Below are 24,064 nucleotides of genomic sequence, written 5' to 3' on the forward strand. Positions count from 1 at the left end.
CAGGAGGCATCTTGGGCTTTACTGTGTGTGGGGGGTGACCTAAGACTGGAGGGTGGAGATGGGTGAGGATCCCAAGAGGTGACTGCTAGATGCAGTGGCAACAATGAGGGGAAGGATAACAAGAATTTGGTTTCACCTTTGATACCCAGGAGCCGCCTGTCTCTGGCTAGGTGCCAGTTTCCTCATCTGCCAGGTGGGTGTAATGACGAGCATCTGACTCACGTGGCTGTTGTTGGGGTACGGGAAATGGAATAATGACGCACTCCAAAGGAGTCTGTATCCTCATCCCCAGAACCTATGAATGTGACCTTCCATGGCAAAGGGGACTTCGCAGGTATGATTAAGGATCTTCAAATGGGAAGATTGTCCTGGTGGGCACAGTGCAGTCACAAGGGTCCTTAGAAGAGGGAGACAGGAGGTCAGAGTCAGAGAAGGAGCTGTGACGCAGAGCAGAGGTCACAGTGATTTGAGGAAGGGGCCACGGGGCAGACAGAGTGTGGCAGCCTTCAGATACTGGACAAAGCCAGGCACCCCCAGGAGGAATGCAACCCTGCCAGCACCTCGATTTTAGTTCTCTAGGACTATAACATAATAAAATTTGTGTCATCTCAAAGCCATGACATTTGTAGTCATTTGTTATATCAACAACAGAAAACGAATACACAGGATAATATAAGATCACTGGCGTACAAGTCCTTTGAAAAAGGAAAAGTGCATCTTGATGGCAATCAGAAGCGCTCATGTGGTTCCGGGGCAAGTGGGGACGGGCAGCTGCTGCTATGTGGACACCAGGTCCCTGCACACCACCATCCCTATCCATTTTGGGCCCTCCGCAGGTTGTAAGACTCCGGAGGAGCTCAGTGCTGAAAACTGCCCTCGTGCAGCTGCTGAGGCCTCACGCCTTCCCAGCAGGGGAGAAGAGCGGGGAGCAGAGGCAAAGTGCCTCGTCCACTTTCCTCCAGCCCTGCAGCCTTCGGGCTGGACCGATGCTTCTCAATCCTGGTGTCACATCAGAATCACCTGGAGGGCTTTAAACATCTTTCAGTCACTGGGATCCAGTCCCAGGGATTCGGATTCACTGGGTTTGTAGTGTGGCCCAGTCAATCAGCATTTTCTAAACACCGTCCCAGGAGCATCCAGTGTGCAGCCAGAGCCGGGAGCGGTGGTCCCAGAGGGCCACCGTGCCGGGCTGCGGGAGAGTCGTCCCTCCTCGCTCCCAGCCTCGCTGGTGTCCAATTTCTTCCAGCCCCTGCAGCCTGGCTGGCGTCAGCTTTGCCCACTAAGCCGGCTCCTCCCAGACAGGCAGGCTCAACCATAAATTTTAATTCAAAACTTTGCCTTTTTATTATTTTCAAATGCTCAAGGCCCTAAACATGATGAGAAATTTTTTTCTCATGCTGTGACCCACAGATCAGCCAAGGTAGAGAGCTTCTCTGCAGGTTCCCCGTTAGGGTGCAATCGTACTTCAGCAGCCCCAAGATCTCACCTGCATCCACCCCCTACACACACACACACACACACACACACACACACGCATACACACAGGCACGCACGCACACGTGCATGCATACACACTGTTAAACTGGTTGTTCTTTGCATCTGGGGATACTGTTCTAATCCAAATACAAGGGCTGTGACTTTGCTCTGCTGAACTCTCTGTGTGGCGGCTCCGTCTCTGGGGCCAAATGGAAAGAAAACCCAGATAATCGTGGCTAATGTAAATGCCGACAGGTACGGGCGCGTGACTCCACCTGCCCAGGCCACCTCCTCAATGAAGCACGCGTAACGTGTTGCAGCATGAACGGCCCTGCTCGGCCGCCTGAGCTTACCTGCATTCCTGGGCTGTTTTGTTTCCCGACTGCGCCTGAAGCCTGTGTGCCCGAGAGGGACTGAGCCCTTTCTGGCTAGCCTCCCACCTAGAATATCCGAACACCTTGCTTAGAAGATGGAGAGAATTTCTGGTTCCACTCCCGCCCTGTCCTCTTTGGCCCGAGCCCAGGAATGGACAGATCCATTCTTCAGGTCACATTGCTCCAGGCAGTGGCCAGTCTTTGTCCAGGGAACCTCAGGATGTCAGGCCTGGCTCTGGTGAGCTAGAGGAATCTGATTTGGTGGGTGTGGGGTGAGGCCTGAGACTCCGCATTTCTAACAAGCTCCCAGGCAATGCTGAGGCTGCGGGACCCTGGAGCACAGCTTGGGTGGCAAAGCCTGTGGGGCTCCAGCTGGCTCTGGGTCTAGATCCAGACCCGCCTGGGGCCTCCATGGAAACAGCCCTGGTTTATAGACAGAAAAGCTACAAGGGGAGCCCTAAGGTACACTGGAAGGACAGCATAGCAGGGTGACCCATTCATGGCTGAGTTGTCCTCCCAGTGTACCCCATGGTCCCTCCCTGGGATGGCAGTCACCTCTGCAGCCTGAGCCTGTCCAGCGACCCTGCCCCCAATTCTCCACACTTTTTCAGGCCTGGGCCCAGGGACACCTGTGCCATCATTGGAGTGCAGCCAGGAGGTCACCTCCTCTGTGTGGTCTCCCTACTTTCAGCTAGAATTATTGCACTTTCCCCAGGCCTCTCCACACTCCGTACATTGCCCCTGCATGGAGCTTTCCTTGTAAGAGAATTGTCTCCCCTGCCAGCCTCTGATCCCCTCGAATATAGCACCTGCCAGGCACGTGGTAGGCACTCTGTCACTGCCTGTTTAAAATATAATACAGCCAGCTTCTAGTCTGGCTTCCCCTGTGCATAGAAGCAACGTTTCCCTAAGGTAAGAATGTAGCAAATGCAGCAGGTTCAGGGCTGAAGGAAGCACAAAGGGCGCTTCAGGTGAAGGTGAACAAGCAGGCAGAGAATCATTGCTCCAAAGTAGGTAGGGACAGATGGGGTTCTCTCTCCCCCTTAATCTTCCTTCCTAAAGAACAGAGTCCCACGTCTGCAATGCTAGCCTCCCCATTAATGGGGCCACTTGGGTTCCTTACCAGGTCCTGACCATGAACCTGGCAGGTGCAGGGAAATCCGGAGTGTGGGCACTGAGATCTCTTTGACACGGAAGTTTATCCCGGAGCCATGGAGCAGGCCTGGTCCGGGGCATCTCTAAGGCCACCCGGGCAGTGGCCTCTCAGTGCTTATGTATGTGGCTTCCCTCTCTCTGGGGCTGCTTGATGGGGGCCTGGTCTATGTTAAGAGATCTGTGGGCCTCAGGCGCTTGGTTTTGGGAAACCCACTCCCTATTATATCAAACAGATTGAAACATATCCCTGATTAACATTAGAACACATTTTTATGTAACTATTGAAGCGCATGATGATTGCCTTTTAGATGTCATACTATGTTTTGGAGATGTTAAATTCAACATTATTGCATTTTGTTTTTTTCACTCCCCATCGCTGGGGGAGAGTGTATGGCTTGAACCCTCCTGCAGGGCCCTGGGTCCCCGAAGCCTGTGCAGACCTGCTTGGCTGGGGTGGGCGCCAGGAGCAGAGGCAGCGCTGATCTTTGCTCCCAGTGCCTTGGATGGACATCAGTGCCCAGCTGACGGCCTCTCTTTTTGCCTTAAGAGTCTTCCTCCAAGCTTCCTTTTCTCCAGGAGAGAGGAGAGTGAGTTCCTTCTAGGGTAAAATAATTTACTTCAAGCTGGAAATTCATTGACAGCCCAAACCATAAGCCACCGGGAAGTAACAGGGACCAAGAAATCAGTTTCCAGGTTTGCACTTTCCCTTGAGAGGGGCCCTCCAGGTATGACTGTCCTTTCTTCTTATTGATGTTGCACAAGCCCGAAGCCCTTTCTGGGGGTCCTGGCTTGTGCTTAGATGGGTGCTCCAGCTGACCGGGGCGGCTCCTGCCCAGGGGCCATCCCCCCTCCCTCTACTGGTACCGGCAGTGTGGGAGACAGATCCCTTCAACCCCAGGTGCCTTCAATGCCCCAGACCCAGCCCTGCCAGACGCCCCCGGAAACACACCTGCAGCCCGCAGCCTCCTGACCTGGGCTGGGCAGAGCAGGTGCAGGCCCTGCAGCCGCCGCCACTCCGCATTCCAAGGTGCGCTTCACCTCCGGGCCAGTCCGGGCAGGCAGCAGCCCCCAGCCAGCTCCGGATGCGCGGCAGAGGCAGGGAGCGGCTCAGGCCTCTCCGTCTCCTGTCTCCTCAGCTGGGCCTAATTGCAGCCTGGATGTGAGCGTCAGGAGGGACCGAGGGAAGCATGCTAACAAGCCGAGAGGCCCCTGCTCTGAATTCTTTGGCAGCCAGGACTCCGGCACGGAGCATGAGGCTGGGCCATGGAGACAGCGCAGGGACGGGAGCTAATTAAGCTGTAAGGCGTCCCCAGAGCCCCAGTTCATTTGTAATTATGCTCTCTGATCTCAGAATCGCCTTGGGCGCTCGGGAGAGCTGGGAGGAAAAGGGGGGGCAGATAATGGAGAAGTCGATCGGGGCTTTTAGGATGGATTTTCATGAAACTGACATTTACACCATTCTTGGAGAATCTGACTCCATGAAAGGAACCATAACCCATGCCTAATTCTGCCACGTGATTCCAGGAGCTCCAATCGACCAGCCCCAGGGGGTGCTGCCTCATTCTATGTAGATCAGGGGACCCCCTGCGTGGTGTGATTTTGGAAGGTCTCCCTGCTTCTACCCATAGACATGCCTCCCGGCTAAGCTCATTGATGCTGAAATCTAGTCGTGCTTCAGTCCTCTGACTCTGCTTGGGCATTGCAAAAATCCAGACGCTGGGTTTTGCCATGACAGACACACACCTCAGTGGGCAGGAATATGACCCAGTCTCCAGAATGGGACCTGCCTGCCATCTCCCCAAGCTGCATACTTTTAAGTGCACAAATCAAAACATGGCCTAATTTTTGGACGTAATTTTTCAAATGGGTAACCCGAGGGTCAGAAAGGATTAGTGACTTAGTCAAGGTCACATAGGCAGATATAGCAGAGTGGCACCTGCATGCAAGTCCTCTGGCCGCCCCTCTAGCAGCCTCTGCAGTTTTTAAGTAGTGGAGTAAAAAACACAGCTGAAAAGTTGAGGATTTGTCAAGCCTCATACTAGAGAGGCTGGCACTAGGGAAGGTGGCATGTAGAAAGGGTTGGAGCCTTTATCCCTTTATCACCTCTGCTCATTTTTTGATTTGTTGACTGTTAGAAAGACACAGGTTGGGGACAGAGCAATGCTCCCAAGGATAAATGACAAGCAGAAACTCTCGCGCACACGAGCTGACATCTGTTATGCTCATCTCCCTGCAGCGACGCGCCTGCTGACCACCGAGTCCATTCTGGGCCGAGCGCACTCTCTCCCAGAAACCCTGTTCCCCAGACAGCCCAGCGCCACTGAACAGCAGCCGCTCGTCTTTGCTCAGGCTTTGAGGAAAACCAGATAATACCAGGCTCGGCCCAGTTTGGGCAGTGGCTATTTCTTTTAAAAACAGAGAAGGAGACAGACAAAATTCTTGCCTGAATCTGTTAGTCCCGTCCCTGCGGCCAAGCCCCAGGAATTCTGCTCTGGCGGGAGAGACTCAGATCTCAGCACTTTTCAGAGCACTGGGGACGTGGGCCAGCATCCCCACCTCTGGTTCTGGTTAGAATGGCAGCAGGACGTGTTGAAGGGAGCTGGCCCTCGAGGGCCGTCCAAATCTGTGGAATGAGGCTGGAGAATCTTGAGACTTTTTTCTGTTTTTATTATGAATTGTGAAATATAAACAACTATTGTTTCATAGAATTTTAATATAAATTCAAGAGTTAAGGAACTCAACCCAGTGCCTGGCATAGAGTAAACACCTTAAAAATGTTCGTTATAAAAATAATAGATTTCTAATTATAAAGGTAGCCCCCTCGTTGTAAATAAATTTAGAAAACACTGAAAATACAAAAAACAAAATTAAATTAATCTGTAATCCAATTAAATTCATCTATACCTCCTAGTTAAGGTAACTTATTGATATATATCCTTCCAGAATTTTTTCCATTCGGAAATTGAGTATGTCTAGATCATAAACTGAATATGCCTGTATCATACATCATAAATGAAATATACTTATTCACACAAATGAGACTGTGGTGTATATTGACTGTACTTTCACTTTATAACATCTCATAAACTTTTCATATTACTAAATATTCATCAATGAATTATTTTTCATGATTGCATAGTATTCCATTATATTATAAACAACTCTTCAATGAGCATCCTTATATGTTATCCTTCACTCATTTGCCTAATAATTTTCTGGGTAAGTACCAGAAGTTGAACTCTCAGTGTCAAGGATATTATGTGCGTACAGCCCAACTCCCCTCCAGAATGAGTATACCAGTTTTCATCCTGAGACCTTTTCTGATACCAACAATACAGTCGATCCCCAGTGTTCACAGATTCTGTGTTTGCAAATTCATCTACTTCACAAAATTAATTTGAAATCCCCAAATCAAGGTTGCAGCCCTCGCACGGTGACAAGCACAGAGCAGTGAAAGCTTTGAGTCGCCCGTTGTGCACAGTTCTAGCTGAGGCTGAACAAGACCACCCTCTGCCTTCTCATTGCAGCGCCCACACTACAAACGCGTGTCGTTTTCATTCTCTATTCAGTGCCATATTTTTTGCATTTTTGTGCTCTTTGTTGGTGATTTTGCAGTTTAAAGTGGCCCGCAAGCACAGCGCTGAAGTGCTGTCTGCTGTTCTCAAGTGCAAGAAGGCTGTGATGTGCCTTATGATCAAATATTTGTATGTTAGATAAGCTTTGTTCAGCCCTAAGTCATAAAGCTGTTGGCCATGAGTTCAATGTCAACGAATCAACAGTATGTTAAATAAGGTATCTTTAAACAGAAATGCACATAAAACAAGGTTATGTATTGATCTGTTGACAAAATGTTTGTGATCAGAAACTCTCAGGAACCAGCCCCTGTATTCCCCGAGGAGCAATGGTTCGGGATGTGCTAATTCCGTGTTCACAGTGACTGTATGGACCATAACTCATGCCCCACAGCATGAGGATCGACTGTATATGTCTTAGGTGTGTGAGTCTTTCACACTCCAGAAGTCCTGCCTATGGATGACAGACCTCCTCTATCGTACACATCCTATCCAAAAAGCTTTCCAGAAAGTCTCTGTGGCAAATGGGTGGGGAAAAAGTCAGAGACTGTTACACAGTTTGGAACCTAGCTCAGCATAATGAATTTCTCTCTTTTTTCAGCCCTGCCTTGGCTAGGTTCCTCATAGTCACTTCTCTGAGGCACAAGCACCCAGCTCACAGGCCCCCTCCCAAGGAAACAAGCTCCAGATGGCACCCTGGACCTTCAGTACCCACTTGATTTGAAGGCCATTGACACCACTGGGGAAAGTGGTGGTGACATAGCATGGAAAATCGCATTCCAAACCAAAAAGTAGAAAACAAGGATGTTATCTGATTTATAAATGTATTTATGTGGAAGAAGAAGCATATTTGCAGAAGAATAATATTTTGTGACACATGGAAATTATACAAAGTTCGAATCTCGGTGTCCATGAACAATTTTATTGGAACACAGCCACACCCATTTGTTACCAATTGTCTATGGGTGACTTTTCAACATTATGGTAGAGTTGAGTGGGGTTGCTGCATGCAGCCCAGCAAAGCCTAGGATCTTTACTCTCTAGCTCTTCACAAAGTTTGTTGATCCTGGATCTGGAGGTGTGAAAGGATACTTGGTCACAATATAAAGTGTCCTCATGTGGGCATGCGCACTAATGTGTGCAAAAATTCTTTTGTTTAGAATAGTGGTCCACAAACAGTTTGGTCTCTAAACATTTTTTGAATCTTGAAAATCATTTAGGACCTGAAAGACATTTTGTTTAATAGAGGTTATATCTACTGTTAGTTGCCCTATTAGAAATTAAAACTACGAATTTGTAAAATATTTATTAAATCATTTAAAATAACTTAATAACCCAGTTACATGTTAATTTAAATAATGCAGTCTTGTGAAAAAACAACTCTATTTTTCCAGAACTAAAATGTCAGCTGAAAAGAATGCAGTACAGAGACTACATTTACAAGTCTCCCTCACATCTAGGTGTGGTCCTGGGACCATGTTCCATTGAGTGAGGTGTACAGAATGAGCCCTTTGCATCTAGTTTCTCTCTTCCTCCCTTCTGATAGCTGGAAGATCTGATGAGTGAAGATATGATGGCTGGAGCTCCTGTTGCCATCTTGGGCCAAAGTGGAAGCCACTTGTTGAAGATGGTGGAGCAAGAAGCTAGAAGGAGCCTAGGACCCTGACACTATGGACAACATATCATTGCCTAGCTCTGGTTTTTCTTTGGGGTTGAGAGGCATACATATCTTTCTTTTTTTCTTAAGCCGCTGTGTTACAGACTCAAATGATTGTATCTTCCAAAATTCATATGTTGAAGCCCTAACTCCTAATGTATTGATACATGGAGGTGAGTGTTTGGGAGGTAATTAGGTTTAGATGAGGTCCTAAGGGTGGAGCCCCCATTATGGGATCAGTGTGGAGGAAGAGAGACTGAGCACTTTCTCTCCACTGTGTAAGGACAGTGAGAAGGCAGCCACCAGCAGGCCGGGAAGAGCAGCCTCACCAGGAACTGAATCTGCCCGCACTTTGATCTTGGACTTCCTAGCCTCCAGAACTGTGAGAGGTAAACGTCTGTTATTCAAGCCACCCAATCTATGGTATTTTGTTATAGCAGCCCATGCCGACGAAGACACACTGTTATTTGGAGCCTTGTTTCTGTTACAGACAGCTACACATACTCTCAACACAGAGTTATTACCTTTAATCCCCATAACAACAATACAATGTCAGTATTTTCCAAATGAGAAAACTGGGGCACATAAAAATTATATTACTAACCTAAAGTCATACACTGGAAAAGGAGTACAACTAAGATTCTAGCCCAGGCAAGCAGAGTTCAAAGTCTACGCTTTTAACTACTATAATTGACTGCCTAATATTTCAATATATGACTGATCTTCTTCCTTTGGGGGTTGATTCTCTGGCCGCCTTCATTTACTGCTTATAAAAATCTGTTACTGTTTGAAATTGGCTTCTAGAATAGAGCCACTGGGTGGCTGACTACAAAGTGGGGGCAGATAAAAACTCCTATTTATTTATTATACTCTTAAATCATCTGAACTTACAGGTATGTGGACGCACACACACAAAATGATGGTTACATATCTATCTCAGGGTGAGATGCCAAATGTACACCTAGTTCATCAGACATTGGCTTCTAGACTTTCTACGCATGATCATGATCCTGAACCCACAAATATACCCCATAATAAACAATCATGTCAAATATCAAATATTTGTTATGCTTCCACAGGGGTCCTTGATTGGCCATTGAGAGCTTCATTTTTATTTTCCCTAAAGTAAAAGTTAGGTGGAAATTTTTCCCACCAGCCAAGTAGCTTCATACACCTGGAGCACCCAAGTGGTGTCCTCCTTAGATAGGACCACTATGCTAGCCCTTCGTGAGTCATGGACAGCTCACGCTCTTGCTGTTTTGTTATAGACCATTGCATTAGTCAGACTAGGCTAGACTATGCGGCAGTAACTAATTCACCCTAACCCTTTAGTGCCTTAACACAAAAACAGTTTATTCCACACCCAGAGTGGCTAGACCAGGGGCTGAAGAATATTCAGGGAGCTAGTGCATAGTCACATAAAGACCAAGGCTAATGGTGGCCCCTGCATCTTGTAGCTATAGTCTCAGGAACATAGAACCTCCATGATTACCATGCAAGGAGAAGAGAACATTTGGATATCCCATGCCACCCTGGAAGTATGCTTCAACCTGGAAGTAACACATCACTTCCTCTCACAGCCCATTGGCCAGAACTAGTCACATGGCCACACTATCTGCAAGTGGACTGGGAAATATGATGGAGGAAGGGCGCATGATATTTGGTGAGCAATAAATGTCTCTGCCATCTCATTTAAGCATCAACATGTCCACAACCATGAGTCCTACCAAAAAATATTTTTAGTCTTTGACATGGACAGGTGGGAAAATTGTAAGCTTCAACTAATGGGAAAGTATTAGATGCATAAAGACTTCCACATGCATCTTGGTCCTAGTGACAGACTAGGTTAGACTTTTGATAAATATTTGGTGTTTGATGAGCATCGTCTAAGAGGGGCCTGAGAACTAAAAGAGGGCACTTAGCAGCCTGAACAGAAATAAGCCAGTTGGTCCATTTGGATCTACCTTCAAGGCCACAAAGAACCCTGGAGTAGCACCTGTGGTCCCCACCTACCCCTTTATCCTCTGTGAGCCTCACCAACAAGGACAAGAGGAAATAGGTGCACAGATTTATGAAGTTTAGAAAGAGACAAATGCAAGAGTATGTTTTCAGGAGGAATGTACCTTTAATTTATGCCCTGCCTCCTCCAGTTTAAACATATTGGAATTTCTTTAAGTGGTTTTGAAGAGAGGGGGTCAACTTCTCTTTTTTGTGGTTGACCAAGTCCAACTAGTACCTAAGGACTTAGTTGAAACGGGCTAGTTTGTTCTTGCTCCAGACACTAAATCAATCACTCAGGTATTTACTTTGTCTCTATAATGTGCCTGGTAGAATGCTAAGTATTTGATGGTTACCAAAGAAAAGTATAGTGGCGATAAGTTAAAGAGACGGGTTTTATTATAAAACAGGCCACTTTCATAATATTTAGTCAAGGTGACCTTGCAGTCCTCTTATAAGGTTGTGCACTTATTTCTGAGATGTAGCTGGTAAGAACTGTGCCATCCTCCATTGAATATCTTCAGGCCCCAGGTCAAGTCTCATATGAAAACTAACTCTGTTATCATCAAAGCATCTCCTTTTCTGGTACAATTGCCATCTAGCAGATTTGTTGGCATTGTTTACTGGAGTTGACTTTCAATACCTTTTGTCCATTCTCCGAAATTAAATATATCTAAAAGTAGGAAGAGTAGCCATACCTACTGATATTTAGAAAAATGTGCTATAGCCTCTGAAGGCAAATTCCAAAGTATATTTTCAAACTCTTTGGCAGATTATATTTTCCAAAAATAATACCTCTCATCCTGCATGCTTTTCAAGAAACTTGCCACTCACTCATCATGAGGTGGAGTCTAATTCATCTTCTCTTAAAACTGGGGGGCTCCTGACTCACTTATGGCCGATGGAATGCAGTAGAAGTGACATTATCTGACTCTAGTGGCAAGATCATAGAGCAGTTCAGCTCTGTCATGGGAACTAAACACCCTCACTGGTGCCCTGAGACACCACTCGAGCACTAGAGCTGCTCTGAAGCCGCCATGTTGTGAGGAAGCCCAAACAATTCACATGTAGAAACCACATGGCTATGAAGAATGAGAGATTCCCAGTCAGCCCCCGGCTGCTCCAGCCCTCTCCTCTCCCAGTTGCAGCCACTGACTACAACTGCACAAAAGACCCAGAACCATTTAATCAAGCCCCTCCCAATTTTCTATCCTGCAGAAACTGAGAAATAATGAAATGATTGTTTTAAGCATGGCCAGGTTATGCTAGTAGATTTTTATTTAATACAGGGCTCTTATAGAAAAAAACAAAAAAGCAGTCCTAGTGTGTACTGTCTGCTTGTTTCCATAGCCCATTTTAACAGCATTTTGTTAGTGCTTTTCTCATCATTTTGCAATAAAATTTCACATAAAAATAAGATTAATTCTTTGTGATATTTGTCACAAACATCTTCCCAGTGTTACTAATATCTAGAACTTTTAACATTTCTGTGGTCGGTCACATACAAGAATCTTTTACTCTTTAATCTATCTCTAAACTTTTAAAATATCGACAAAGTTCTTCTCTCTCAAGATCTGAAGTTTACTTGTCATCTATTTTTATGTTATTTTTGCACAAAACCGTTAAATGCATGTGGAATTTATTTTGGTATAAGGGGGGAGCGAGGGATTATCTTTAATTTTTCCACATGATTGGTCCTGACATGATTCATTGACCAACTACCCCTTCCTCATCATCTCTGCCGCATACTAATTTTTATCTCTGTTATCTCTATTGGAGCCTATGTTTGAGACATTCTGCTATAGTGATCCATGGCATTCATGGTTTAGTTTGGCTACTGAAGTTTTATAATACCTTTTTTTCTTCTTTTGCCCCAATGATATAACACTTTTAATATATTATACTTCTTTCTCAAAATATTCTGAGCTGAATCAAGCTATTAATACCAAATTTTTCTTAAAAGGAACGAACCAGGCTACTACAGATCTGGTCTCTATATAACTGTTGTTGACCTGAGCAAGTAGCATTGTCTTACAATGTAGTCAAGTTTATGACTTTCCTTCAGGAATTTTTGGGTTTTTTTTTCCTTGCTCATGTTGGCCTTTTGCTTTAGAATGGAGAAGCAAGTCATGGCAGAGCCTAGCAATGGCTTCCTGGGCCACCTTGACGGGAAATTAAATTATGTGATCACCCTCTTTTCATTAAGGGAATCATTGGCCAGAAAGCAATACCATGCATTTAGCAGTCTTCCTTAAATGTGACTAGTAGCTGCTCATTAAAGAATACTCAGCAAAGGGTGTGGGCTCTATTTGCAACTTTATCACTAAATTACCTTGGGTGTGCTTCCTTCCTACTCAGGAATTCCATCACACAACGTGAAGCTTCCAGCCTGGACACCCCTCCAGCTCTAACACGTACAACTAGTAGGCAGTCCCATCCAAATCTTGCAATGAAATCCTCAAACCCCCTTTTGTTTCCCTGAAACCAGCATTTGTCTGGACTCTTCCATCATGCTAAGTTCAGACATCTTTGCATTTTCCTGAGCACTACCACAAAGCTATTTCCTGAGCCTTCTTGCTTTGTGAACAGTCCTTTCAAGATCCCAGGGATAAAAGTGTCCGCAAAGCATGAAACAGATAAAAAGCAATAGCTTTTATAAGAGAAGAAGAAAGTTGGGTTTTTTCTCATTTTTTCACTATTTTTCATTAGTTTAACTTCTGACCGATTTAAACATTTGGTACACTTTCCCTGGAAACTTAAAAGTTTAATTTGGAATGCAATTGCGGAGTGAAAATTCTGCTGAGTATATAATGAAAAAATATGTTGCTAATGAGTGGCACTGATTTAACAGGAAATAAGGAAGAAAAATACAAATTTTGGAAGAAAATAAGCAATTTCACAATGTTTCTACTTGTTCCAAATCCAACTTCATTGCTTTAAGGGTAGCTTGGAAATTTTTCTCATGAAAGCACCGTAAATATTCCTGAAAGCTATCTATTTTCTGGCATGAAAGAAATGAGTAAAAAATGACAAATTTCCTAGACCAAACTCTGGGAAATTTTTGTTGATGACACCTCTAATTTTAGACTTTTCATTCTTTCCTCTAGCAAAAAATATACCAAATCGTGCAACAACATGGGACAAAGCAGCAAATGCCTGCTTCTTTAATTTTTTTAAAAAAAATCATTTAAGTCTTTGCGGTTGCATTGTTTGTGTGTGAATGTGTATGTATTTGAGACGCATTTTGAGATAGTTCAGGGAGATATCACAAAAGAATGTCCTTCTTCCCCATTAGAATTTCTGATTTTACACCATTAATTGGCATTTTCAAAACACCAAGCGCCCAGTTTGAAGTCTACAAATAAAACAGAAGCCCAGATGTTGCTTTACACTTGCATGCATTTAACACTTCATAAGCAGTTCATTAAACTGATAACACTTTAAACAGTAACACTGGTTCTTTCAGAGTCCCTCAGCTTGTAATTGTCCTGAGGCGCCAAATGAACCCTTCCTAGGCTGGGAACCACAGGAATTTACATTCTTGACGTGTGTCTCTTAATTATCGACACTCTGGTCAGGGCTGACTCAGAGAGGGCAGGCTGGGGCCTGCACGCCCCAGTGACCGTGCACAGGGACGGGCGGAGGGGCTGGTGGGCCAGCGATGCAGGCCCAAGGCTGAGCGTCCCCACGTGCCCCGAGCCCCGCGCTGGGTTTCAGCTGAGCCTCTCAGCTCCCCTGAGCAGCTGCTGTCTGACCAGGACACACCTCCTCAAGGGTGAATCTCCCCATTTTTGAAGGACTTGGGATGAGTGTGAACCACCTTCCCGCGTGTCCTTCCAGGGCCGCATTCCCGCTGCCCAAGTTCTCTCTGGCAAACGGGAGGATTTGGCCCTGCGAGGGCCCCATCTCCCTGGTGACCCTGGAGGACCGAGGTGACAGTGTTATTGGAGAGGCAGCAGGACGTCTGGGCTTCCGTCTGTGCACTCGCGACACACGCTGGAGAGCAACCTAAGGGCTGACACTGGGCATCCGCTGTGCGCCCGGCGCAGCGCGGACCTCGGCGGGCGTTTCCTTCCGTCCCCCGACAGTCCCACGAGCGAGTGCGGGGCGGGCACTGTCCCGTCTCCGGAGGATGACCGGGGCTCGCCTGGCCTGGGGACCGGGCGCCTCCGCAGAACCCAGCGAGCGCCGGGCAGCGCGCTAAGGGGCCTTTGCAGCTGCACCTCGTTCAGTGCCACCAAATGGTCCGGAACGCAATGACCCCCGTTTTGCAAAAGAGCAAATGATGGCAGGAAGGCGGGGCGGAATCGGGGCTCAGGTCCGTGTGGCTGTCCCCACAGCGCGCCCGGCCTCTCGGCCCCCGTGAGGACGGGTGCGCGTGGCGAGCTGGGCTTTCGCCCCAGGCGCTGAAAGCCCGGCCCGTCCGCCCTCCTGCCGGGTCCCGGCCCGGCGCCCCACGTCGCCACGCCTCCCGCCGGGGACCCTCTCTCGCCCGACGGAAACGGTGGGGAACTGCCGATGGGGAACCGCTGGGACCTGGCCGGCCGCAGGTCAGCCCAGGCTGCGCGGCGTCCGCAGCGCCCGGCCCAGGCCCGAAGCCCGCGCAGCCAGAGCCAGAGCCGGCGAGCGGCGCGAGCGGCCGCGGGGCGCGCGGGGCTGCGGGGCCGGGCGCACGGCGCCACCACGTGGCCAGCGCGCGCGGCGCAGCCGGGGCCGAGTCCCGCGGTGGCGCCCACACAAAAGCACCCTGCGTCCCTTGGGGTCGTCCCCCCATCTCCAACTCAGGGCGCGGCGGCAAAGGGAATGGGCGGTGGGGTCCTGCTTAGCGGGGGCCCTTTAGTCAGCCCGGAGCTCTTAGTGCAGCCCTTGGTGGGGGGACAAGACCCCCAGGTGCTCCTGGTGGGGCAGCGGGGCTGTCGCGGAGAAAGGAGCGCCCGTGGCAATGGGTCCCCGGAACCTTCTGCACCTTCCGTGAACACGGGCAAGGTCATTTTAAGGCTCGTGTCTCCAGTCATTAGTTCAGTGCAGCATTCATTCATTCCTTCAACCCAAACTATATTGAGCACCTACTATGTGCCAGGACGCAAGGTAGTTGCTGATGATACAAGAGGACCAAAGAGGTGGCTTACAGCTGCACGATTCCCTTTGCCAGTCCTGGTGAATCTCCGGGGTCCCTTCTCAGAATATTTGGAAAAAGGTAAAATGAGGGTTGCAAAGCAAACCAGCTATGTATACTGAAATACAGTAATCCAAATATTTTTCAGTTGTGAAATAGTCATATATATTCTTTGTTAATATATGGTGTAACAACATCTACGGACTGGTCTATTAACTACAGTCATTTCAAAATAGTGATGAGCCGAACTGATACTTTGAGATAGCTTCATCAACTGCAATGTGATGTAAAAATAGCTGTGATTTCTGTTGGCAACAAAGTCACAGGCACTACTGGTAGCCGGTGGCATGTCACCTATATTCGTAATTTAGTAAAACGTTACATTTTAGTTAGAGGTTGGTGAAATTGATGATTAAGTATTTCCCCATCCAAGTTCATGGACACCTTAGATTTGATCCGCAGACCCCTCGGTTAGGGAGCCTGGTAGGGGAGCAGAAACAAACAGGGTGAGTCTGGGTGGTGGGGAAGGCTTGAGGGAGACCAACAAGGTAATGTACTGACAGTCAAATCGGAAGGGAGGGCTTGTGTAGACGGGAAGGTCCAGGACGGCCTGGGTGAGGTGACATCTGACTTTAAAAGTCCCATACAGAGTTAGAAAACGGCCACCTGTCCATTGTGTTTTAGTTCTTAAACCTGCAGTCTTTTTGAACATTTGAATGTCATGTTCAGGACCTGGACCCACCCTTTGACCACGGTGCGCCCCAGTTCCTGAGGTCCAGGCCAGCCTCACTGACACCCACCCTCGCCTGGGCCCGAGGCACTCGATTTTGCAACTTTGCCACCCAAACTTCCCTGGGCCACTCTTGGGGCAACCCAGCCAGACCAAGAGCAATTTGCCTTGTGAAACTGAACCTCATCCCCGACCCCAACCCCCGAAGTTGAACCTGCAGGAAAAGTCAGTGTCTCTGAGTCCTACGTAGGAACCAGGCTCCTCCCAGCTTGGGGATCCTCTGAACGTTCCGGATCTTCACCCCCTTTCATGAGGGCTGTGATTCCCCAGGGCCTGTGACATCTCTGCTCTTAGCCACACACTGCCAGGCGGCGTCAGTGCCGTGGGCAGCGTCTGGGGCAGTTGGGGAGCATTTCGGAGGTGGCCTTTGTAGTTGGGCATGAACCAGCGTGGCAAGCTTGTGGGATGATGTCAGGGCTGGCACCGGCAAAGAACAACTTTGTTGACAAGAAGATTAATTAGACAAATGTAGTGCCCATCAGTTACTGCCGCCGCCTCCTCCTCGGGGGTCAGCTCTCGTCAGCCTTCGCTGGAGATTTTTTTCATCTTTTTAAAGGAAGCTTAATCTCCTCACAAGGCAGCCAGCAACCAATTCATGGCGTGCCAGAGAGCAAGTGCGCACACGCACGTTCTGAAGCCAGGGTTCCTGCAAACCCCGGCCGCAGGGCCCAGGCTGGCCCGGCCCTACCGCCACCCGGGCCTCTGCCTTCTGCCTGTACAGACCCGGCCCCAGGAAGCGTGCCGAGCCCTGAAGCCGTCCTCACAGGGAGGACGCCCATCCGTGGGCTCTCTCTGCCTTCCAGGCAAGAGCTTCCCTTTCCCCAGAGGGGTGGGCAGACCGCCGCGACGGGTCTTCAGAGCTTGGAGGCTTCCGCCACCTATGCCTTCCCTCCTTTCAAGTGGCCTCTTTCTCCAACAGGTGCCTGCCCCGTTGTCCCATTATGGGAAGAGGGAATGAATGAATTCCTGAGCGGTAGTGGCCTCCTTCATCACTCAACAAATGCCTATTAAGCATATTCAATCCCGGTGACACTGGGGTAAAGGGGTGATCTCGATACGTCGGGCTCTTGGGGAGGGGCTTAGATTCTAGAGGGGGAGACACAGCAATTCAGTAAAATTAATACACAAAAAGCTCGTTTTTACCTGTAGTAAAGGCAGAGGAGGAACTAAGAGAGGGGATGTCGTGGTGAGGGCTTGGAGGTGGCAGCCATTTTAGGAAAGTTGTCCTGAGGAGGTGAAATTAGAATTGTGATCTGAAGAGGGAGGGAATCTGCCTGGGAGAGCTGACGCTCTCTTGGCCCCAGAGGACAGGAGTCTGACGGTGCTAAGGGAGGGGATGTTCTGTAGATATCTATTGGCTACGTGAATAAAAAATGTCTCCAAGCTGTGCTTCTCACACGTTAGTGTGCGTTTGAATCCTCAGGGAGAAGGCCTGTGCCCGGCTTGGCTCGGCCGAGGCGCTGGGGCACACCTGAGGCTCCAGGCCCGGCCGTCTCCTCAGAAGGCAGGTGGCTCTGGCCGTCCCTGTGAGGGGCTGTGAGTGCTCCCAGGGCTGAGGGCAGAGTGGCGACCACTCAGTGGCCCTGCCCAACCGTTCCCTTCCTGGAGACTTACTTCCCAAAGCCCCATGGGTCCCCGGCAGCCTCTGGGACACTCCATCTGTTCCCTTTGACAGGGAGCCAAGAATCCCGCCTGCAGGAAGCAGGAGTTCTGCTTCTGTCACAGACAGGAGCCCGCTGTGACCAGGGCTCCAAGGTGGGGTCCCCAGGGGTGCGGGGGCGCAGTGTTGGGCACTGCCAGGGCATGGCAGTTGGTGCTGAGGACAACTGAGGACTTCCCAGGGCAGGAGGAGCTGCCACTCCCGAGACAGCCCTGTCCCGAGACCCGGGCAGGCAGGTAACCTGTGCAGGCCGAGGGGTCCCTGGGGCCAGGACGTGCCACCTGGGTCCTGCATTCCGTCTTTGTGGAGTTCATCACGGGCACCCGGAACCCCGAGCCAACCTCCAGCTCTGCGTGGCCCCTCTGCCTGGGCCCCTCCTTCTCCTGCGGGTCATGGCTCGGCTGGGGGAGGGGTGTGGACAGGACTTGGACTCGAGGCTGGTGGGAACACACGTGCACGCACGCACGCATGCACACGCGTGTATACAAGGCCCCTCGTGGTGCAGTGACGGTGCAGGGTGGGCTGCAGCCCGGCCTCTGCACTGCCTTGTTCTGGCAGGCAACTCCCGAGAATCCTAAGCTCAAACGGGCCTTCCACACCATGAGGAAGATGTATTTGTCAAGGTGGAAAGATAACATGTTTTATCTAACAGCTTATTTGATTAGTAACTGAATCCCCAGAGTCAGCCACCCCTTTTCTCATCTCGGCCACCCTGGCTTAACCTCCCGCCAGCGACCGCCCAGGTCTGGCGGGGACAGCCGGCCTCAGCACCTGTTTAGCGTGGGGGCTCCAGGACCGACCCCAGACCCATGAACGGGGTCCCTGGGGGTGGGGCTTGGAGAACTGAGTTTTCTGCCCCCGCCAGGTGAGTCGGAGACACCCGGAGCTATGAAGTCTGAGGCCTGGGAGAGGCGTGGGGACCCTTCGTGGAAAAGGGGCTCTGGGTTTGAGGACTGGCTGGAGAGAGACTGGGAGTGACCCTCTGTCTCGGAATAGACGTTTGGGGACTCCAGAGTCACACATGTGCAGGGAACTGGCTTTCGCAGCTGCCCGGGCGGGGGTGCTACCTCGTGGGCCCTGCCTTCCCACGCGGGGGTCCCTGCCCCTCCTGGGGAGCCCCCGGCACCCTGGAAGGAAGGCAGCCCTCGCGTCCACTGGCCCAGTTCTCTCCTAGGCGGGAGTGGAAAACTTGGCACGGGCGGAGTGCAAAGGCCTGTTGTCCTGAGCCTGCCACCGACGTGCGACCACTGTCACTCTTCCCTCCAGGCCTCGGTTTCCCGTCCGCAGAGGGGCGGTCACCGTGACTTAGCTGTCTCTGACTCCAAGACATAAACTCCGTCTAAGGCATCAATTCGCCCTTCTTAGTGATTACAGAGAGCGCACACCGCCTAGGAAACGTCTTGTCCCTTGGGCTCGTGGTTTGGGAGCGCTGAGCTGCCGAGCAGGTGCTGTTCCAACGGAAGGCGGTTGGGGCCCGAGTCCAGCGGGGGCGCCGCGGCCGGCCGGTCTCCCGGGCTCTGCTGCCCCCTGCCGCCCGTGCTGGCGGGTCGAGCTGCGGCGTCGCAGAGCCGCATCCCGGCGGCTTCTCTTTTTACCAACGGGGCACCCGAGGCTGGGAATGGGCAGGGATTTCCTCCCGGCCACGCAGCAGGTCGGCAGGGCTCCCGCGGCCCCATCAGCAGGGCAGGTCCCCCGCTCACGGTCCCCAGGTGTGGGCCCAGGGAACTTGTCAGAAATGCAGGTTTTTAGGCCCCAACCCCGACACCCCAAATAAGAAACTGTGTGAGTGGGGCTCAGTGCTGAGCACTTTAATAAGCCCGCCAAGTAGCTTGGGAACCTTTGCTCTCTCTATGGAAACAGAAGTCCAGAAGAGAAATAGACTTTCTCATTATACCCGGCATCTTTAAAGCGTGACATGGAAAAAAGCAAGGCTTTGACTACCTGTTTTCATTCTCACGCTTAGAAAGGTCAGTGCTGTGAGAACACGCAGATTTCCACGGCTCGCAGGGGGTCGATCCAAGTTCTTATAGGGGAGACCCCTCAGGGAAAAATACTTAGGAGGTCTCTGGTGTTGGGCAATGCTGGTAAACAAAGCCCACAGGGAGGCTGCCCTCGTGGATTTCTGGGTGTATTAAATGGAAAAGGAATAAAAAGAAAGAACGTGGTACCATGCGGAATATTAACAGCAACCTCACTGACAGAAGAGTTGAGGGAAGCCTCCGGAGAAGTGAAGGACAAACAGAAGTTACCCCGAGCGCCAGGAATGGGCAGCTGCCCGGCTGGGAAAAGCACCTATGAAGGTCTGCAGGTGGACGGGGCGGGGCCAGTCCCAGGAGCTGATTAGGAGGTGGGCGTGGCCAGAGTGTGGGGGAGGAGCGTGGGTTGATGGGGTGTGATCCGCTCAGGGCACCAGGTGGAGGCCATTGTGCTCAGGTAGGAGCCCCAGGTAAAGAAGCACCTGTTTGCAGAGCGCACAGAGCCTTAATCATGCACTGCTTGGTGCAGGAATTCACATTTTTAACTAAACACAAAGGGAATGAGTTACGGGGTTTTAAACAGCTGATGGCATGATTTAGGCTTTTATTTCTCACCCAAAACTAAGTGCAAATGATTTGGAGAGAAGCAAAGAGGGAAGTCTAGAGACGTGGTAGACTTTGAGGAAGTCCGGGGCAGAGGTGACAGTTCCAAATACAAAATGCACATCTGCATCCGTGCTTTTACCAGCCCAGGGTTCCCCGTATGGACGCACTAGGATGGCTTTGAGCAATGCTTGGATATTTAAAATTGCTACAAGTATGTCTCTGCAGCTGAATTTCAGTGCCCATTCTTGTTTTCCTACCAAAATGTCTAAAAGTTGCATTTCTTAGCCATTCTGAAGACTTCATGTCTCCTTGAAGGATGCCATGGAAAAGTTGTGTCCAACTGCACTCCCAGTAGGCGAGTGTCACAGGCCCCCTTCGCTGCTCAGGCCTCCTCTGGAACAAGGAGTTCCTGGAGCACCCAGGGAGCAGAGCTGCACCCGAGCAGTAGAAGCTGCCACGTGGGATGCATGGGGCTTGGGTCAGGGAGGCAGGGTCTGGGAAGAGCACAGCGGGAGGCAGCGCCATGCCAACATGCCAAGATGCCAAGATGTGGCCTCATCCTGAAGACGGCAGGGAGGATCGAGGGTTTGCAGGCAGGAGAATGGCCAGCTCTCACCACGATCTGAAGACACTCCCCTGCCCACCCTGGAATTGTGGAGGATTTCCAGGTACCTGGATTGACCAGGTGATTGGCAGAGCCATTAATTAGTCACTGAAAGGGACACACAAGGCAGGGAAGGAGGGGAGATGGGGCTGTGCCAGGTGCAGCCAGTTCCCATCTCATTCTAATTGGCTCGGGGATTACCCCCTGCCCCCCACCCAAAGCCTCCCCTGATGTCAGATCACTGAGAAGGACTTTTCTTGTAGAAAATATGGTCAGTTTGAGAATGATTCCATACTTTATGGAGGTAATGATGCCTCGAGGGCTGGGAGGGTGTGACATCGGGACCTTGGAGCTCAGGGCAGGAGGAGGGAAGGCAGAGGGGCCCCGCCTGGATGGAGCTGGGAGGTGCAGGGGACAGTGCCTCTCTGAAGGGGCGTTTGAGGAGCCAACCTCGGTAACAAGGACCAATGTCTCCTTTCCACAGGCTGAGCCTGTAAACACAGGACGCCACACACCAGCCCTGTGACCTTGACATGTCACAGCTCCAAGCTCAGCATCCGGGGTGACAAGGCCTTCTACAAAGGCTCTGGTGACCCCGAGGCAGGAGGGTCTGCCCCAAGGACAGGTCTGGGAAGCGGCTTGGGAGTGTTTGCCGGGTGACGCCTGGACATGCACCGAGGCCTGGGGACGGGGACAGGGCACGACACTTGACAGCCGTCTGCGGGATTTTGCATCCCGCAGCACCAGTGCCACCATCTTGTCAAAAGGGGGAGATAGAGATTGAACAGGCAAGGGCCCAGTCCAGCCAGCAAGTGACAGAGGAGGACGCCACCCCAGGTCTTCTGATGTCACATCTCATGTCCTTTCCCCTGTCCCTGTGATGGGCCCAGAAAGTAGGCCCAGATGTGTGTGGACATCTCACTGGGAAGACGGTTTTTTATAAGCCACTGGGGACTTTGGCAGGTGGAGTAGCCATCGGGGCACGTCAGCTGTGGTCACCATCGCGCTGCCAGGAGGACAGCGAGTGACGAGCAAGGTAAGCTCAGCCCTGGCCGCCGGACAAACCTCCGATGCCCCGTCCCAACGCTCAGCACTCCAGCTGAACATGGTGGTGTAATTATACGACTTTTTTTTTTTTAAATGCACATATAAATCAAATGACCAGAAATGAGCAGAAACATCTGGGACACTACTGTAGAAGCCCAAGTGTGCCCAAGATGGGCCCTAGGCAGAATGGCAAGACCAAGATGCTCCAAACCATTGAACAAATTTCAGCTTTCTTTGGGTATTAACATAGTAAATAAAAAATAAAACACAGTGTTGATGCTTTCTTATTTTATTATGATCGAAGTCACAAACTGTTGATGCAAACACTGATTTTGGCCCAGAGATGTGTTTTGTTTGGCTTGTGCTAGATTTTTTTTTTTTTTTAGTCAAGCCAACATTAAAAAATATGGATATTTCACATAGTTATCCGAACTTCTGACTTCCTCTGAAAGATCAAAACAGCTGACACTCGGGTCTCAAGTTTTCTGCGCCAACAGTCAGCTGGAGCTGAGAAGATGCTGCTGATCCCCCTTGGAGAGCCTGTGGCCTAGGGTCCGTGCTGGCGCAGCTGGGCACGCGCACTGCACCTTCGTCCCATTCACACGCGGCTGCCCGCGCCTGGTGGCGTTTGACTTTCTGACTTGCTCTGCAGATCACAGTCATCCATAAAAGAAAAAGGTTGGTCCATCTGAACCTATAATCAAGTGGCACAAATCAAGGAGCTCACGGGGTCTTTGTGGGACGGCAGAAATGTGCACACATTTCATTCTGTCCCACAAATCAGCCAAGCGACACCAGCCAGCCAACTAGCCAAGCACAGCAACACTGTATGTTTCCATCTTCAAAAACATTATAACAGACGTATCTAGAACAAAAGCTGTTGAGCTCAACATTATTGGTCCTCTGCAAGTTTCCTGTTGTCCACCGTGTCTGTCCCTTTGCTCATTAGTGGAAGATAAGCGTCATGAAAACCTTAGGAAGATTTGCCTAAGACTTTTTTCTGGTGACCTGGGAGGAGTGTGCCTTGCCTGACAGCCACAGCAGGGCACAGTGTGGCCTGCAGGCCACGTGGATGGGACCACAGGGCCTCTGGAATCCTACCTCCTTCAAGAAGTGGCCAAAATGTTTTTACACTTAATCTTAGCCATAAGGCTGAGACACGATCCAAAGAGTTTTTTTTTTGTTTGCTTGTTTTGTTGTTCTGTTTCTCTGGGTTTAAAAGTGGTGACTGAGAGACTGAGAACCTACGTGGAGCGTTCAGTAGACACGGGTTGAGGCAGCCCGCAAGGCTACACTCTAACAATAAATGCACACCAGAAACAGCGAACCTCACAGGGACTAACGCCCAGTTCTGAATCACCTCAATTCCCGATCGTGTGTAGGTAACCCGAGACTGCCAGCGCCCCTCGCTCAGCTGCCTGCCAAAGGCAAAAGCCAATCCTCTCTGGAGGAAGACAGCATCCTCCAGAGTCTCAAATTATATCTAATTTTTATTAATATATAGAATATATGACAATCAAAAATTGTCACGCATACTCAAGGGAGTATCAACAAAACTGACAACTGACGTAGAAGCGGCAGACGCTGGAAGGCAACGGAGTAGCTTCAAAGTGTTGAAAGGAAGCAATTCTCAACCCAGACTAGCCAGTGAAAACGCCTTTGAAATATAGGGGTGAGTGATGATTGTTTAAGCCGGGTGATGGGTACGTAGAGGTTTATTATAATCCATTATTTCCTCTACTTTTGTGTGCTTGAAATTTTCCATCAAAGAAATGAAATAAAATAGACAGTTAAGACAGCAAAAGCTGAGAGAATTCATTACCAGTAGACATGTGCCAAAGAAAATACTGAAAAGGAATCTTCAGGCAGAGGGAAATGAGCCGAGATGGCCGCTTGGCAAAGCAGGAAGGACTAAGGAGCAGCAGTCGCCAGCAGGTCCAAATGGATATTGACTGTATAGAATGATAATTATTGTCTTGAGGGGTTCGAAATATAGAGAGGATTCAAATACACAATAACAATTGCACATGGGC

At 49.8% G+C, this 24,064-nt stretch overlaps 1 long non-coding RNA gene across 1 annotated transcript; it reads left to right on the forward strand.

The window, feature by feature from the left end:
* The first annotated feature begins 18,392 nt into the window (after positions 1-18,392).
* Positions 18,393-23,194, forward strand: LOC142875432 (uncharacterized). Its single transcript, XR_012922785.1, has 3 exons — positions 18,393-19,765; positions 21,948-22,020; positions 22,150-23,194. It is a non-coding gene; the product is annotated as an uncharacterized LOC142875432 (long non-coding RNA).
* Positions 23,195-24,064: the final 870 nt, after the last annotated feature.

Source organism: Microcebus murinus, chromosome 14, assembly GCF_040939455.1.
Source record: "Microcebus murinus isolate Inina chromosome 14, M.murinus_Inina_mat1.0, whole genome shotgun sequence".
Taxonomy (NCBI): Eukaryota; Metazoa; Chordata; class Mammalia; order Primates; family Cheirogaleidae; genus Microcebus; species Microcebus murinus.